Source organism: Pteropus alecto, unplaced genomic scaffold (assembly GCF_000325575.1).
Source record: "Pteropus alecto unplaced genomic scaffold, ASM32557v1 scaffold202, whole genome shotgun sequence".
In the NCBI taxonomy this organism is placed as follows: Eukaryota; Metazoa; Chordata; class Mammalia; order Chiroptera; family Pteropodidae; genus Pteropus; species Pteropus alecto.
The window spans coordinates 3,441,007-3,456,347 of NW_006432451.1; the positions used below are offsets into that span (position 1 = coordinate 3,441,007).

Genomic DNA, 15,341 nt, shown 5'->3' on the forward strand with positions numbered 1-15,341 from the left:
TTATTGAAACTTTAAGAAATAACTAATACACAATGAACAAAGTCATTTGTATTTCAATCACCTAAAGTTATCCTTTGTTAACATTTTAGTAATTTCATATACACTTACACATCCATAAATGTGTGTGTGTGTATGCACACACATGTGTATTTAAAAGTAATACTGGAAGTTAGCCATTTAATTAGCTTATTATATTGTGAACATCCTTTTATGTTAATAAGTATACATGTAAGTGATTATTCTGAAATTATTCTTCGGTCCAAAAGAAAATCAAAACTGCAGTCTCAGATGATTCGGTGAGTAATTGATCATGATGAGAATGATGGAACATGGCCTATAAAATCTGCTTTGAGAATTCATTAAGAAAATCTTTTTGTCAAGTATATTATCAGTTGTTATAAACATTTTATAACATGCAAAAGTTATATAATCTTTGTTCATATATACAGATAATTTTTATTGTTCCATTCTTATATATCTGTATTTTGTTGATTTGAACTACCAAATTCTGAGATGCTGTCTTTCTATGTAATTGTGATTTTTGTCTGTTTCTCTTTAAATTTCTAATATATATGTTCTTTGTATTTTTCTTTGTTTATGTAATTCAGCATGTAAAGAATTATGATTGTTTTAGTTCCATAATGGATTACACACAGTGTAATCAGTATAAAATTACCTTCTTTGTCCCATTTATTCTTTTTGCTTTGAATTTTAGCCTCCTCTGCTTTTTAGGGGTTGGTGAGGGTCAGCCATTTGCTTGGTATATAATTCCTCAGCCCTTTACTTTCCTACCTTTCTGTGTCATTTTGTTTAGGTATGTTTTTATGACTGTACTTTGTTTTTCGCTCAGTCTGAAAGTCTTTGAATAATAACCCTCTGAATAATGAAACTTTAGCTTTATTAACATTAATTATGATAACTTTTTAAAAACATTCCTCTTGGCCTTTTGAGCCACGCTTCTCTTGCTCAGGCCCGCTTCCACTTCTGGAAGTGTACTTTCCCTTCTAATAAAGCTTTTTTTTTCCCTGCTATAAAAAAACTAAAAATAAAAGTAAAGATAAAAACATTCCTGTCATCTTTTATTACAGTCTATTTAATAATCTGTTTGCTTTTTTTATGACCAGTCTACATTTTGCTAAATTGATTATTCTCCTTTTATTTTCTCTAGTGACATAGAAGTTATTTATACTATTTCTTTACTACTATTGGTTATCTTTTTTTTTTAATAGATTTAATTTTTTAAGGTTCGCAGCAAAATTAAATAGAAAGGACAGATTGCACATATGCCCCCTTACCTCTACACACTCACAACATTACCCCACCTGAGTGGTATATATGTTACAATTAATTATCCTATATCGATTGTAATTGTAATAATGACAGTATTATTGTGATAATGACATGTTATCACCCAAAGTGTATAAATTATATTAGGGTTCACTTTTGGTGTGGTATATGCTGTGGGTTTTCACAAATGTATACTAATAATATCTATCCACCATTACAGTATCATACAGGATAGTTTCACTGCACTAAAATTCCTCTGCGCTCTGCCATTCACCTTCCATCCCCCTTGACCCTTGGCAGTCACTGACCTTTGTACTGTCTCCATAGTTTTGCCTTTTCCAGAATGTCATATAGTTAAAATCTTACAGTATGATTACATCTTTTTAGATTAGCTGCTTTCACTTAATATACATTTAAGTTCCCTCCATATCTTTTCAAGGCTTGATAGCTCATTTCTTTTTAGTGCTGAATAGTATTCCATTGTCTGGATGTACCTCAGTTTATCAATTCACTTACTGAAGGACACCTTGGTACCTTCCAATATGAATAAAGTTGCTGTAAATGTTCATGTATAGGTTTTTGTGTGGACAAAGTTTTCAGGTCCTTTTGGTAAATACAAAGGAGCATGATTGCTGGATCATGTGATAGAGTATGTTTATTTTTATAAGAAACCACCAAAGTGGCTACAACAGTTTACATTCCCACTAGCAGCGAATGAGAGTTCTTTTTGCTTCGTATCTTCCCAGCATTTGGTGTTGTCAGTCTTCTGGATTTTGGCCATTGTAATAGGTATATAGTGGTATCTCATTGTTGTGGGTTTTGGGAGGGATTAGGAGTATGACCTTTATTGAGCTTATCCACTTCAATGGAAAATAATGTCTGTACAAAAGTAGATGTTTGTTACTATCACAATTACAGTGTTTTAAAAAACGTCAACTCAGTCAAAGCCCACTACTTCAGTATGAATAGCTTCTTTGTAGCCACAGTAACACTTAAATATGGTTAAGACTCAAATGTAGAAATGTGGTTAGTTGGAAAGCTAATTAAACTTTCAACTTGCTCAGAATTTCTAAAAGGCAAAATTGTGTTTTTCAGAGATACAGTCCACTGGAGTCACTAACACTGGATAACTGTTAGAGTATTTAGAGTCCCAGGAATCCAGGCATCCTCTAGACGGTTCTCTGTTGTCCTTTCTTTCCAATCAGAGATTTGTGGGGGTGTGGAGTGACAATACCACCAGCAATTGTGGCCTTAAAAAGGGAGTCCTATTCTCCATCTCCACGAATAGCAAGCTGTAAGTGAGGAGGAGGAATATGCTTTACCTTCAAGTCTTTTAATGCTTTCCCTGTTCTTCTTCAATATAGAATTAATTTATTTTGGGTCTTTTTCCTCTCCATATGAACTTCAGAATCAATTTGTAGATATCCATAATAACTTGCTGGGATTTTTATTGGGGTTGCGTTGAATCTATAGATCAAGTTGGTAAGAACTGATAGCTTACTATATTCATGAACATGGAATATCTCTCCATTAATTGGTTCTTTGATTTCTTTCATCAGTTTTATACTTCTCTTTATAAAGATTGGGTACATATTTTAAATTTATACATATACATAAGTTTTATTAATGGAGGTGCTAATTAATGTATATGGTATTTGTTTTTGTTTAAAATTCCACTTCTTTATCGCTAGAATATAGGAAAGCAATTGACTTTTGTATATTAAACCCTGTATCCTGCAGCCTTGCTGTAATCACTTATTAGTTCCACAAGGTTTTCTTTTTTTGCCAATAATTTATGATTTTCTATGATTTTGTCATCTTCAAACAAAAACAGTTTTATTTCTTCCATCCCAACTATACATTTTATTTCCTTTTCTTGTCTTACTGCATTAGCTAGAACTTCCAGTATGATGTTGAAAAGGAGTGGTGAGGGGGAACATCTTTGCCTTGTACCTGATCTCAGTGAGAAAGCTTTGAGTTTCTCACCATAAAGTATGTTAGCTGTAGATTTTTGTAGATATTCTTTATCAAGTTGAGGAAGTTCCCCTATATTCCTAGTTTACTAAGAGTTTTTATCATGAATAGATATTGGATTTTGTCAAATGCTTTTTCTGCTTCTATTAATAGGATCTTGTGGTTTTTCTTTTTTTTAGTCTGTTAATGTGGTAGGTTACATTAACTGATTTTCAAATGATGAACCAACCTTGCATAGCTGGGATAAATCCCACTTGGTCATGATGTGTAATTCTTTCTTAATACATAGTTGGATTCTATTTGCCAATATTCTGTTGAGGATTTTTGCATCGATGTTCATGAGAGATATTGTCTATAATTTTCTTTTCTTGTAATGTTTGTCTCATTTGGGTATTAGGATAATGCTGGCTTCATAGAATGAATTAGGAAGTATTCTTTCTGCTGAAAGAGATTGTAGAGAATTGGTGTGATTTCTGCCTTGAATGTTTGGTAGAATTCACCAGTGAAACCATCTGGGCCTGGTACTTTTTTTTGGAAGGTTATTAATTATTGATTAAATTTCTTTAATATACATAGGCCTATTTCTATTGTCTAGTCTTGTGTAACTTTTGGCAGATTGTGTCTTTAAAGGCATTGTTTCATTTCATCTAGATTGTTGAATTTGTGGGTATAGTATTCATTGATGCATGGTATTCTTTTATTCTCCTTTTGATGTTCATAGAATCTGTAATGATGTCCTCTTTCATTTCTGATATTAGTAATTCATGTCTTCTTTTATTCTGGTTAGAGACTTTTTATCAATCATTTCAAAGAATCAGATTTTAATTTTGTTTATTCTCTATTGATTTTATGTTTTGAAATTTATTGATTTCTGTTCTAATTTTCCTTCTGCTTTCTTTGGATTTAATTTGCTCTGCCTTTTCTAGCTTCCTAAGGTGGAAGCTTAGATCTTTCTTATCTAATATGCATTTAGTGCTATAAACTTCCCTTTAAGCACTGCTCTTGCTACATCTTATAAATTTTGGTAAGTTGTTTTTTTATGTTCATTTAGTTCAAATTATTTTTAAGTTTCTCATGACATCTCTTCTTTGACCTGTGTTATTTAGAACTGTGTTGTTCAACCTCCAAATATTTTGGATTTTCCAGTTATCTTTCCCGTTACTGATTTCGAGCTTATTTTCATTGTGGTCTGAGAGCATATGTTTTGTGATTTCTATACTTTTTAATAGGTGTGCTTTATGGCCGAGAATGTGGTCTATCTTTGTGCATGTACCATGTGAGTTTGAGAAGAATGTGTATTTTGCTGTTGTTAAATGAAGTAATCTGTAGATGTCAGTTAAACTGGTTACTTTTCTGCTGAATCTGTTCATTTTTGATAAAGGGATGTTGAAGTCTCCAGCACTAATAGTGGACTCATCTACTTCTTGAAATCCTATCAGTTTTTGTCTTACATATTTTGATGCTCTGTTGTTACGTGCATACACATTAAGAATTATGTCTTCCTGGAAGAATTGACCCCTTTATCATTATATAGTGCTCTTCTGTAGCATTATGTAATGCTCTTTTTCTCAAGTCAATGTAGCCACTAATGCCTTTTGATTTGTGTTAGCATGATATATCTTTCTCCATCCCTTTACTTTTAATCTATATGTACTTTTATATTTAAAATGGGTTTCTTGGAGGAAACTTATTGACTCTTGTCTTTTGATTTACTTTGACAAACTCTGTCTTTTAATTGGGATACTCAGACCATTGATGTTTAAAGTGATTGTTGATATAATTGATTAATAGCTATCATGTTTGATACTGTTATTCTATTTGTTGTCTTTGTTCTTAATTCCTTTTTTTGTCTTCCACTCTTTTTCTGCCTTTAGTCGAGCACTTTATATGATTCCATTTACCTCTTTCCTTAACATAGCAGGTTTACTTCTTTTTAAATTTTTTCAGTGATTACCCTGGAGTTTGCAATATATATTTACAACTAATCCAATCCCACTTTCAAAATAACACTGTACCACTTCACTGGTATTGTGAGTACCTTATAATGACAAAATAGCCCTTATTCTTCTGTCTCTTCTATCATTGCTGTCATTCACTTCATTTATACATAAGTGTGTATATATATGTATATGTTTATGTTTACATAATTGAATATAGTATTGCTATTATTATTTTGAACATATCTGTTAGATCAGTTAAGAATAAGAAATATAAAAGTTTTAATTTTACCTTCTAATTCTTCTCATATTCTTTCTTCATGTAGATCTGAGTTTCAGACCTATATCATTTTCCTTCTCTCTAAAGAACTTTTAACATTTTTTTTCAAGCAGGTCTACTTGCAACGAATACCCTCAATGTAGGTTTATCTAAAAAAGTCTTCATTTCTCCTTCACTTTTAAAGGGTAATTTTCACAGAATAGAGAAATCTAGGTTGATGGTTTTCTTCTCAACAAGTTAAATAATTCACTCCATTCTCCTCTTGCTTGTATGGTTTGTGAAAAGTTGTCATATATCCTTAACTTTGCCCGTCCACAGGTAAGTTAATTTCCCCTCTGGCTTTTTTTCAGTATTTTTTCCTTATCTTTGATTTTCTGCAGTTAGAATACAATATGTCTGTATGTAGTTTTTTGTGTACTTACCCTGCTTGGTGTTCTCTGAGCTTCCTGGATTTGTGGTTTTGTATCTGATATTAATTTGGGGAAATTCTCAGTCATTACTTCAATTAATTGCTTTTATATCTTTTTCTTCTTGTGATATCCCTGTTACACAATGTTACACCTTTTATCATTGTCTCACAATTCTTGGGTGTTCTGTGGGGTTTTGTTATTGTTGTTGTTTAGCATTTTATTTTATTATTAGTTTCAAAATATACAGTGCATTGGTTAGACATTTATATAGTTTATGAAATGATCCCCCTGATTACTCTATCTTCCCTCTGGCTCCACACATAGCCATTACATTACTGCTGACTGCATTCCCTATCCCAGTAACCATCTATCAACTATTAATTTGTACTTCTTTAACCCTTCACCGCTTTCTCCCAGTGGGGGTTGGGGAGGTCAGTCTTTTTTTTCTTTGCATTTCATTTTTGAAAGTTTCTGTTGATATATCTTAAAGCTCAGAATTCTTTCCTTAGCTGCATCTAATCTACTAATGAGCCCATCAAAGATTGTTAATAGTGTTTGATCTCTAGCATTACTTTTTGATTTTTTTCTTAGTTGTCATCTCTCTGCTTAAATTACCTACCCATCAGTTTTTACTTTTTCCATTAGAACTCTTAGCATATTCATCATAGTTGTTTAAATTCGTAATCTGATAATTACAACATCCTTGCCATTATCTGAGTCTGGTTCTCATGCTTGTTTTGTGTCTTCCTTCAAACTGTTTTTTCCTTTTAGTATGCCTTGTAATTTTTTGTTGAAAGTGAACATGATGTACTAGACGAAAGGAACTCTGGCAAATAGGCCCTTAGTACTAAGTGTGCAGGGAGGAGAAGCATTCTATCATCCTGTGATTAGGTCTCAGTCTTTTAGTGAGCCTGTGCTCCTGGGCTGTGAACTTCACAGGTGCCTCAGTAATTCCAGCTCCTCTCCCCAGATCCTCCTCACCTCCACTTTAGGTGGGACAGGATGGCTGGAAGAGGCTGGAATTGGATATTACCCTTTCCCTAGGTTGGCCAGGCTCTGATAAAACCCCAATAGGTTAGGCTCTGATAAAGTAGTTTCTCTTGAAGGTAAGCTTTGTTAAGAATAACAGAATGCTCTGGAGTTTTCAAGTGGCTCTTTCCCCCGTCCACCGAAGCAGGAGGAGATTCTTCTCCAATATTTACTGTGAAACCTGGTGGAACTCCTGTAGGTAAAAAACACAAAAGTATGATGGATCCCCTGAAGTTTTTAACTCTCAGACTTGTCTGCTAAGCCTCCAGCAATTCATCAGTGTAAGTTTAGATTTTCCAGCCTGCCTCTCCCTACCCTTGTTTTCTTAGTAGTTTCTCCTCCTTTAAGTTATGATCCTCTGTATCTGCCTTTCTCGCTCTCCAGTTTTGGGGACAGCAGTTTGCCCTGCGACTTCACATTTTTGAAGAATGTAAAAACTGTTAGCTTTTCAGTTTGTTCAGGTTTTTATTTGTTGTTAAGACAGAGTGGCAACTTCTTAAGCTCTTTACATGCTGGACCAGAAACCAGAAGTCCCTTTTACTTTTGAATAACATATCTCAACAAGTATTTCTTTTTCCAGCCGAACAAAACAGTTTACTCATATGCACAAACTCCCAATGTAAAAGACAAAACTTAGTGTTCCTTTATTACCCAATTCTCATTTTGTTTAAATTTGTAACTTTAGGTATAGTTTAATCATTATTAAGATATTATTTTTGAAAATAGAGAAATTATCATTTGTTATGTCGTTAACAACCATATCAACAATAATTATTTAAATTTAAGACTAATAATTTTTACTACTTTCATTGATCACAGCTATTTTTTCTTTTTTTCCTGTCTCACCCCCATGTATTTCCCTTATGTGTTTTTTTCCTTATTTGTTATTGGTTAAGTATAGTATATTGGGTAATTATTTTTAAGAAAAGTACAGTGAGTCATTATATATAATGAATGGTTTGCCTAATTATACACTCCTTGAATAACAGTTGTTTTCCTCAGGACTTGACTTCAAACATTGGGTATCGTAGAGGAAAAGTCTGGTATCAAAATTTTTTTCTGTATAAACACATTAAAACTTTTCTCTCTATTGAAACTAAAAATGTTACTGTAGTATTCCTCATACTTGGTAAGCCCTTTTGATAGGAATGTTTGTATCTTTACTTAGCTTTGGGAAATTTTCTTATTTTTTCTTTAGTTTTTGTCTCACCATCAGTTTTCCTTCTGTTGAAACTCCTATTACAAATAGATGCTCCTAGATGCTCCTCAACTTAGCGATGGGGTCATGTCCTAATAAACCCATTATAAATTGAAAACATTATAAGTTACGAGTGCATTCAATACACTTAACCTACTGAACATCATAACTTAGCCTAGCCTAACTTAAATGGGCTCAGAACACTTACATTAGCCTGCATTTGGGCAATTATCTTTAGTTTTATCTCAAGAATAATTGAATTTTACCTCAGGGATAATTGCCTTCCTCTTTTTCTCACCAGAAGCAGGAGACACAGATGGGCATTTTTTTGACACAATAGGATGCAAAAACGCAAAACACAGTATCCAAAGAATGCTGGCAACACAGTACACTAGAGCATCAGTTGTTTACCCTCACAATTGCATGGCTGGCTGGGAGCTGCAGCTTGCTGCTGCTGCCCAGCATCACAAGAGAGTATCATACTGCATATCACTAGCCCAGGAAAATGTCAGAATTCAAAGTACAGTTTCTATTAAATGCATATCACTTTTGCACCATTGTAAAGTCAAAACATTTGAAGTCAGACCATCATAAATCAGGGACCATCTGTATATAGTATTCTCTTATCTCTTCTTATAATTTTGATCTCTACATTTTTACTCTGAATGCTGACAGAATTCTTCAAATTGTATCTCCACTTTTCTGTTGTATTCAGTTAGCTGTTGCCTTCTCTCAAGTTATTTTTAATGAGATGTTATTTAAGAACTCTTCTGTTTTCACATTGTTCCCTGTTTGTGACAACTTGCCATTGTTTTCTAATTATAATGTCTTCTTGAATCTTATTGAATAAGAATTCATTTTTTTCTTGTAATAACCCTGTTTTTTTAATTATCAGATTGATTCCCTTTTTTGAACTATTGACTTTTCTCTGAGTGCTTGTTTTTAGAGTGAAGTATAAGTTTCTTTAGTAGTTGTAACTTAAATAAATGCTTCAGTGATTATAGATTTTCTTTAGGGACAGTCTCTTCTTCATGGCTGTCTTTGCTTTTCTTCAGCTCATATGCCTAGGAGTGACCACATTCCACCAGCCTGCTCCTTGTAAAGTCATTAGTTTTGTAGGACTTCTGTTCTCCATACACTGCAAGGTTAGAGTTCTGCTTACTGTTCAGTTCCTGGTTCAGGCATGCAGAGTGTAGTAGGATTCTATATGTATGTCAGGAGTGATTATGGGAGTTTCAAAGGCTCTGGGGCAGAAGTTTCCTTTACTCAACAGTTCTTGTTTTTGTTGATGCTTCTCCATTCACTCCATTCTTCTCTTACAAGATTCAAAGTTTCTTGTATGTTGGTTGTTACAGAAGGAAATTTAACCGAGAGAGTCAAATATATATAGGTCTATTCATCTGGTATGTTTCTTTTTGAGGATAGCTTTTTCCCCTGAGTTCTCAAATTGTATCAAAATCATATTTGTGCCCAGTACATGGTTCAAAATAAAATAGGACTAGAAGACTTAGAATGAAAAGAAACATGCCTTAATTTCCTAAGGAAAAATATACAGTAGTTAATATCTTACTTCCTGCCTCACACTTTCATTGTCTCACTGAAAGTTTTACTAAATAGATTTTTTCTAATTGAAAATCACTCTCCCTTAAAATTAAAAATATGATTATTAATGTTGCAGATAATAAGTCTAATACTAGTTTAGTTATTATTCCCCTGGAGATACCTGTTTTTTACCTTTATCCATGACGTTTTGAAATTTCTCAGTGATTTGTCTTTAATTTCCATTAGATATTAGACCCCCTAGATTGTGCCTTTACTCTTATTCTTTTTTTGGTCATATTTTTCATCTGTTTTCTGTTATACACATTTTGATTTTGTTTAGGATACCATGATCTCAGATTTAAAGACAAGAACTAACTTTCCCCAAGTTTTCTTCTGTTCCTTGAATTTTTCTCTTCACCAGAGCCAGTTTTTATTTGCATATTTTGATCTTTCTTTTCTTTTAGTGACTTTCCTTTGATGTCAGGTGATCCGTGATTTTCCTATCACCATTATGATTGAGGCAGTAGCAGTGCTGAATGAGAGCTCTGTGTAAGTGGATATACATATAGAATGACCTGGAAGGAAGTGAAGCTGTTGTGCCAGAGACATGTTAAAAGAATGCCACAATGGGAGTTTATTCTAGGGATCTTTATAGATATATAAGCTACAGTACTTCCCAGTTTTTCTGCTTCAGTTAGAGCGCTCAAAGTTGACTGGGTGATAGGTCCCTGGCTCCAAGCCATTCTCCTAGTATGGGGATAGCTGTTTGGTATTTAGACCTTTGGCTTTCAGGACGCCTTCTCACTTCCACTCTCTGTGTTCTTGCCATATCCTATCCTGGCCCCTCTCCAGAGTCTGGAAGCTGAGCTAGCTTCTTTTGCTTTTCTTTATCTTTCAACTCTCATTCATCACTTTGCATCTTCTTGGAATTTTTTTGAAATTGCTTTTCTTCCAGTAGCCTTCTAGTAGACTTTTCCAGTCTTATTTCTCTGCTTCCATTTTGATGAGGGTCTCAGGATGAAGAGGTGATATGCTTAGTCAGTCTACTATGATATTTTTGTTAATTTTTTTTAATTTTTAGAATTATAGCTCTTCTTTTTTCCTTTGACTCTATAAATATTTTTGTTTCTCTAATCATCTAAGATACTAAACAGGGAATATCTTGCTTTCAGTAGATTAAAATTTTTAAGCAGGTCACATTTTTGTAAATTCAGCCATCTTTATGTGTGATATATCTTAAACACTAGCAGCTTTTTTACAGAATCACTCTTTAGTCAAAGAATTGATATATGTTATTTATTGTTTCTTATTTATTTTAAACTTACTGGGAGGACCTAATTTAAAGGTTAGCTCTCTTTTATTGCAAATAATTACTCCTAAATTACTTTGCAACCATTTTTTTAAAAAACTGGAATAAAATTAAAGATATCTTTTACTCAGTTTATCTGTCTACATTATCGCACATAATTGAATGCTATTCATTGATGAAAGTTAATTCAGTGGCTTAGTGTAGAGATTAGAATCTGCCCTCTTAGAGAATATAGTACTGTATTTGAGCTGGTTTGTGTTGGAACTCTGAATAGAGACTGAATTACTGGGATAGGAGCCAATTGCCTTCTGCTAAATGAATTGAGTCCAGATGACTCTTCCAAAACAGTTGTATTTGCTTTCCCACCCAGCTCCACATTCCAGGAAAGGCTTTTTAGTCATTAGGAAGTATATCCACAGCTTACTTTTCCATGACTTCAGTACAGTTCACAGTGGTTTCACCAAATGCTAAATGCAACTCTTGCCTCTGGAGACTCCACAATTTTTAAACTACGAACAGCCACTGGACCTGGGCAGGACTAACTTATCTGGATGAGGGCCACTTAACTTCCTCTTAATTCAGTGAATTTACAAATGCAAACTGCATAGCACAGAGCTTACTACATAGGAAATAAATTTAAGGACTCTGATTTTCTCTCATGTTGAAGAGACCCTGTGTGGCTCAGTGAAAAGCTAAGTTTCAGGTTAAATCACAATAAATGTAACTTGATTACACTTAAACTTACTAACTAATAGACATGCACTTGGATTGAAAAAGAAAATAAAACTTGCTAACTGTTGTTTTCAAACACAGTAATGCTGAATAACTAAGAATGAAGGGATGAAGAAAGACGTATCAGGCAAATTCTAACCAAAAGAAAACTGGAACAGTAATTGTAGTATCAGATAAAGTAGAATTTAGGTGAAAAACATTTAAAGGGACAAGAGAAACATTTAGTATTGATAAAAGGAACAATCTACCAAGATACATAGCAGTCCTGAACTTATGTATACCTAGCAAACTCTTTACATAAAGCAAAACTGACAGAGTTATGGGGAGAAGTTGACAAATCTACAGCCATATTGAAGAGTTTAAAACATCTAATTTAGAAACTGAAAAAAAGCAAACAGTAAGAAAAATAGGGTTAACACCATTAACAAGGTTGATCAAATAGTTTTGAGAGAAAACCTTGCATTCAGCAAAGAGTATATGATTTCTTCAGACACATGTAAAAGAATTATAAAAGCTCACCATATATCAAGCCATAAAAAAAGCATTTAAAAATCCCAGCACATCAGTAACATAGACCATTATATATACTGACACAATGCAGTAAAATTAGAAATCATCACTAGAGCCATCTTGACGGAGGGAGAAACATGTATTTGGAAACAGAAAAAAATGTTCTTAATAATCCTTAAGTTAAGGCACAAATCACAATAAAAATTAGTAAGTAACTAGAGCCGATCAATTATGAAAGCAGTCCATATCATGATGTATGGGATGCAGCTCATTCAGTTCTTTGAGCCTTAGAGGCGTTTATTAGAAAGTAAAATAGACATTAAATAAACTAAGCTTTCTAAGAAGCTAGGGAAAAAAAAACAACGGGTATGCTCAAAGAAAGTAAAAGTATGGAAATAACTAGGAAAAAGGCAAAAATTGAGAGAAAAATAGAAATGATCAAAAAAACCAAAAGTAGGTTATTTTTATTTGTCTAATAAAGTAGGCAAACCTCTAGCAGGACCAATAAAGGAAACTCTAAGGGAAAGACAGAAAATAAGGAACAAGAAAGGAATAACCACAGGTATACTAGAAACTTTTAAATTAAGAGAATGCTGTGAAGAGCTACAAACAACCAAAAATAATTGAAAACTTTGATAAAAGTTTTCTAGAAAGAAACTACCCAAATTTACTTAAGAAAAATTAGAAAACCTGTATATTGATCATTATTCCTTATGGAAATGAAGTAGTAATCACCCTTCTCCCAAAGAAAAATGCCAAGATCAGACAGGATGAATTTTACCAAAATTTTCAAAAATACACTTTACGAATTATGCTAGAAAAGGATAACTACATACCTCTTGTAAGGCTGGTATAATCTTGATCAACAGTCAGCAAACTTTTTCTGTAAAGGGCCAGATAATAAATATTTTAGACTTTAGAAACCATACGGTATCTGTCACAAATATTCAACTCTGCTGTTATAATGTGAATGCACCCATAGACAATACATAAATGAGCGTGGCTATGTTCCAATAAAACTTTATTTATAAAAACAAAATGGCAGACCCGATATGGGCCATGGGCTATAGTTTGCTGACCCCTGATCTTAATAATTAAGAGTAGAAAAGAACAATAAATTCTCATTTATGACCATGGATGCAAAAATTCCAAGTAAAATAAGAACAAATAGAATCAAAAGCTTTCTCAAAGTATCACACAACTAGATTATCCCTAGAATGAAGCATAGTTCAGTCTTAGATAACATGTTTATATAATTTACTTTATTTAAAGAGATTAAAATAGAAAAAAATCTCAGTAAATGAAGAAAAATATTTATTAAAATTCAATATCCAGTTATTTTAAAAACTATTAGCAAGCTGAAAATAAAAGGAAATTTCTTAACCTGATAAAGTGTCTAATAAAACCTACGCAAGCAACATATGTTTGAAATTTTCAAAGCATTTCCCATGGCAGACGGGAAAAAGATAATTATGTTTGCTATCATGCTGTCATTTAATATTGAACTGGAGTCCTAGCTACTGCAGTAAAACAAAAATAAATACACATTATAAAAATTCTAAAGGAGGAAACAAAATTGTCATTATTTGCAGATGCTGTGATTCTAACTTAGAAAACCAAAGGAATACAACAAAAACTAGTAGAACTAGTAAGAACATTTGGGTTATAAAATATAAGATTAATGTACAAAAACCAGCAATGTTTCTTTAAACCATCAATAATAAATTAGAAAATATGTAACTTTAAAAAATATATACCATTTACAATAGCAACAAAACTAAAACACCTTGCTATAGATTAAAGGAAGGATCTTTATAGTAAAACTTTGATAAAGGAATCAAAAAGACTTGAGTAAAGGAGAGGTATAGTTTATTCTTAGATGAGAAGACTAAATATTATAAACATGTAATCTAAAATTCAATAATAAAAATAAACATCCCAAAGGATTTTTTAAGAGATCTGAAAAGCTGATTTCTGAAATTTATGTGGAAGAATAAAGGTACAAAAATGGCTTCACAGTTTTTGAAAAAGAACAGGTATTAAGATAAAGCTGTATTAGTTAAAACCATGTGATATTAGTACATAACAACTAAATCAGTAAAACAGAATAATATCCATGGATCTATTCTGGAATCTCTCGACCATTGGCTTTGGGAAGAAATTCTCAAGTTTATTTTGGTAGATCCTCATATAAAACTCTCAAACTATGGAAAAAACACAAGATACTAAGTTTATGTCATTCGAGGTAGTAATATGTTTCTTTCTTTTTTTTTAATATGTCATTTAAAATTTTTTCCAGCTTTATTGAAATATAGTAGACAATAGCTCAGATTTACATTTTAAAATTCAGTGAGTTTTTTCAAATATAGTTGGCATACAATAATATCTTCGTTTCAGTTGTACAGTATAGTGATCAGAGATATATATAACTCATAATATGATCACCCCCTTACATGTTTATTATATTATTAACTATTTTCCTTATGCTACACTTTATATCTCCCTGTCTGTTTTCTAACTATTCATTTGCTGTTCCCCCTAACCTCCCTCCCATCTAGTAGCCCTCAAAATATTCTCTGAATCTATATTTATTTCCACTTTTGCTATTGTTTATTTTGTTCTTTAGATACCACATGTATGTAAAGTCATATGATATTTGTCTTCTCTGACTTATTTCATTCAGTGAAATACCCTCTAGGTCCATCAAGGCAATATCTTTTTCTGTTCCCTTCCTTTTAGTCTGTGTGTCTTTTAATCTGAAGTGAGTCTCTTGTAGGCGGCATTTGCAGAGGTATTGTTTTCTTATTCATTCAGCCACTCTATCTTTTGATTGAAGCACTTCATTCTTTTCCATTTGAGGTACTTGTTGATAGAAATGTAGTTATTACCATTCTTTATTCCTGTTTTTGATACATATTCTTTCTTAAAGAAGTCTCTCCCAACATTTCCTGTAATACTGGCTTGGTGGTGATAAATTCCTTTAGCTTTTTTTTTTTTTTTTTGTCTTGTCTTTGATAGGTTTCAAAGAAAATTATTAACAATTGTCTGGTAAACACCCTGAATCTATAGAGTTTGCCATAAGTAAGACTTTTAATAGAATTAATATATTCGATTAGGACATCTTTCAGGCACA

General features: G+C 32.7%; 1 protein-coding gene across 2 annotated transcripts in view; it reads left to right on the plus strand.

Annotated features, from left to right (window-relative positions):
• NUDT3 (nudix hydrolase 3) overlaps positions 1-15,341 on the plus strand; it is a 92,054-nt gene that overhangs the window by 64,140 nt on the left and 12,573 nt on the right. The window lies entirely within an intron of this gene.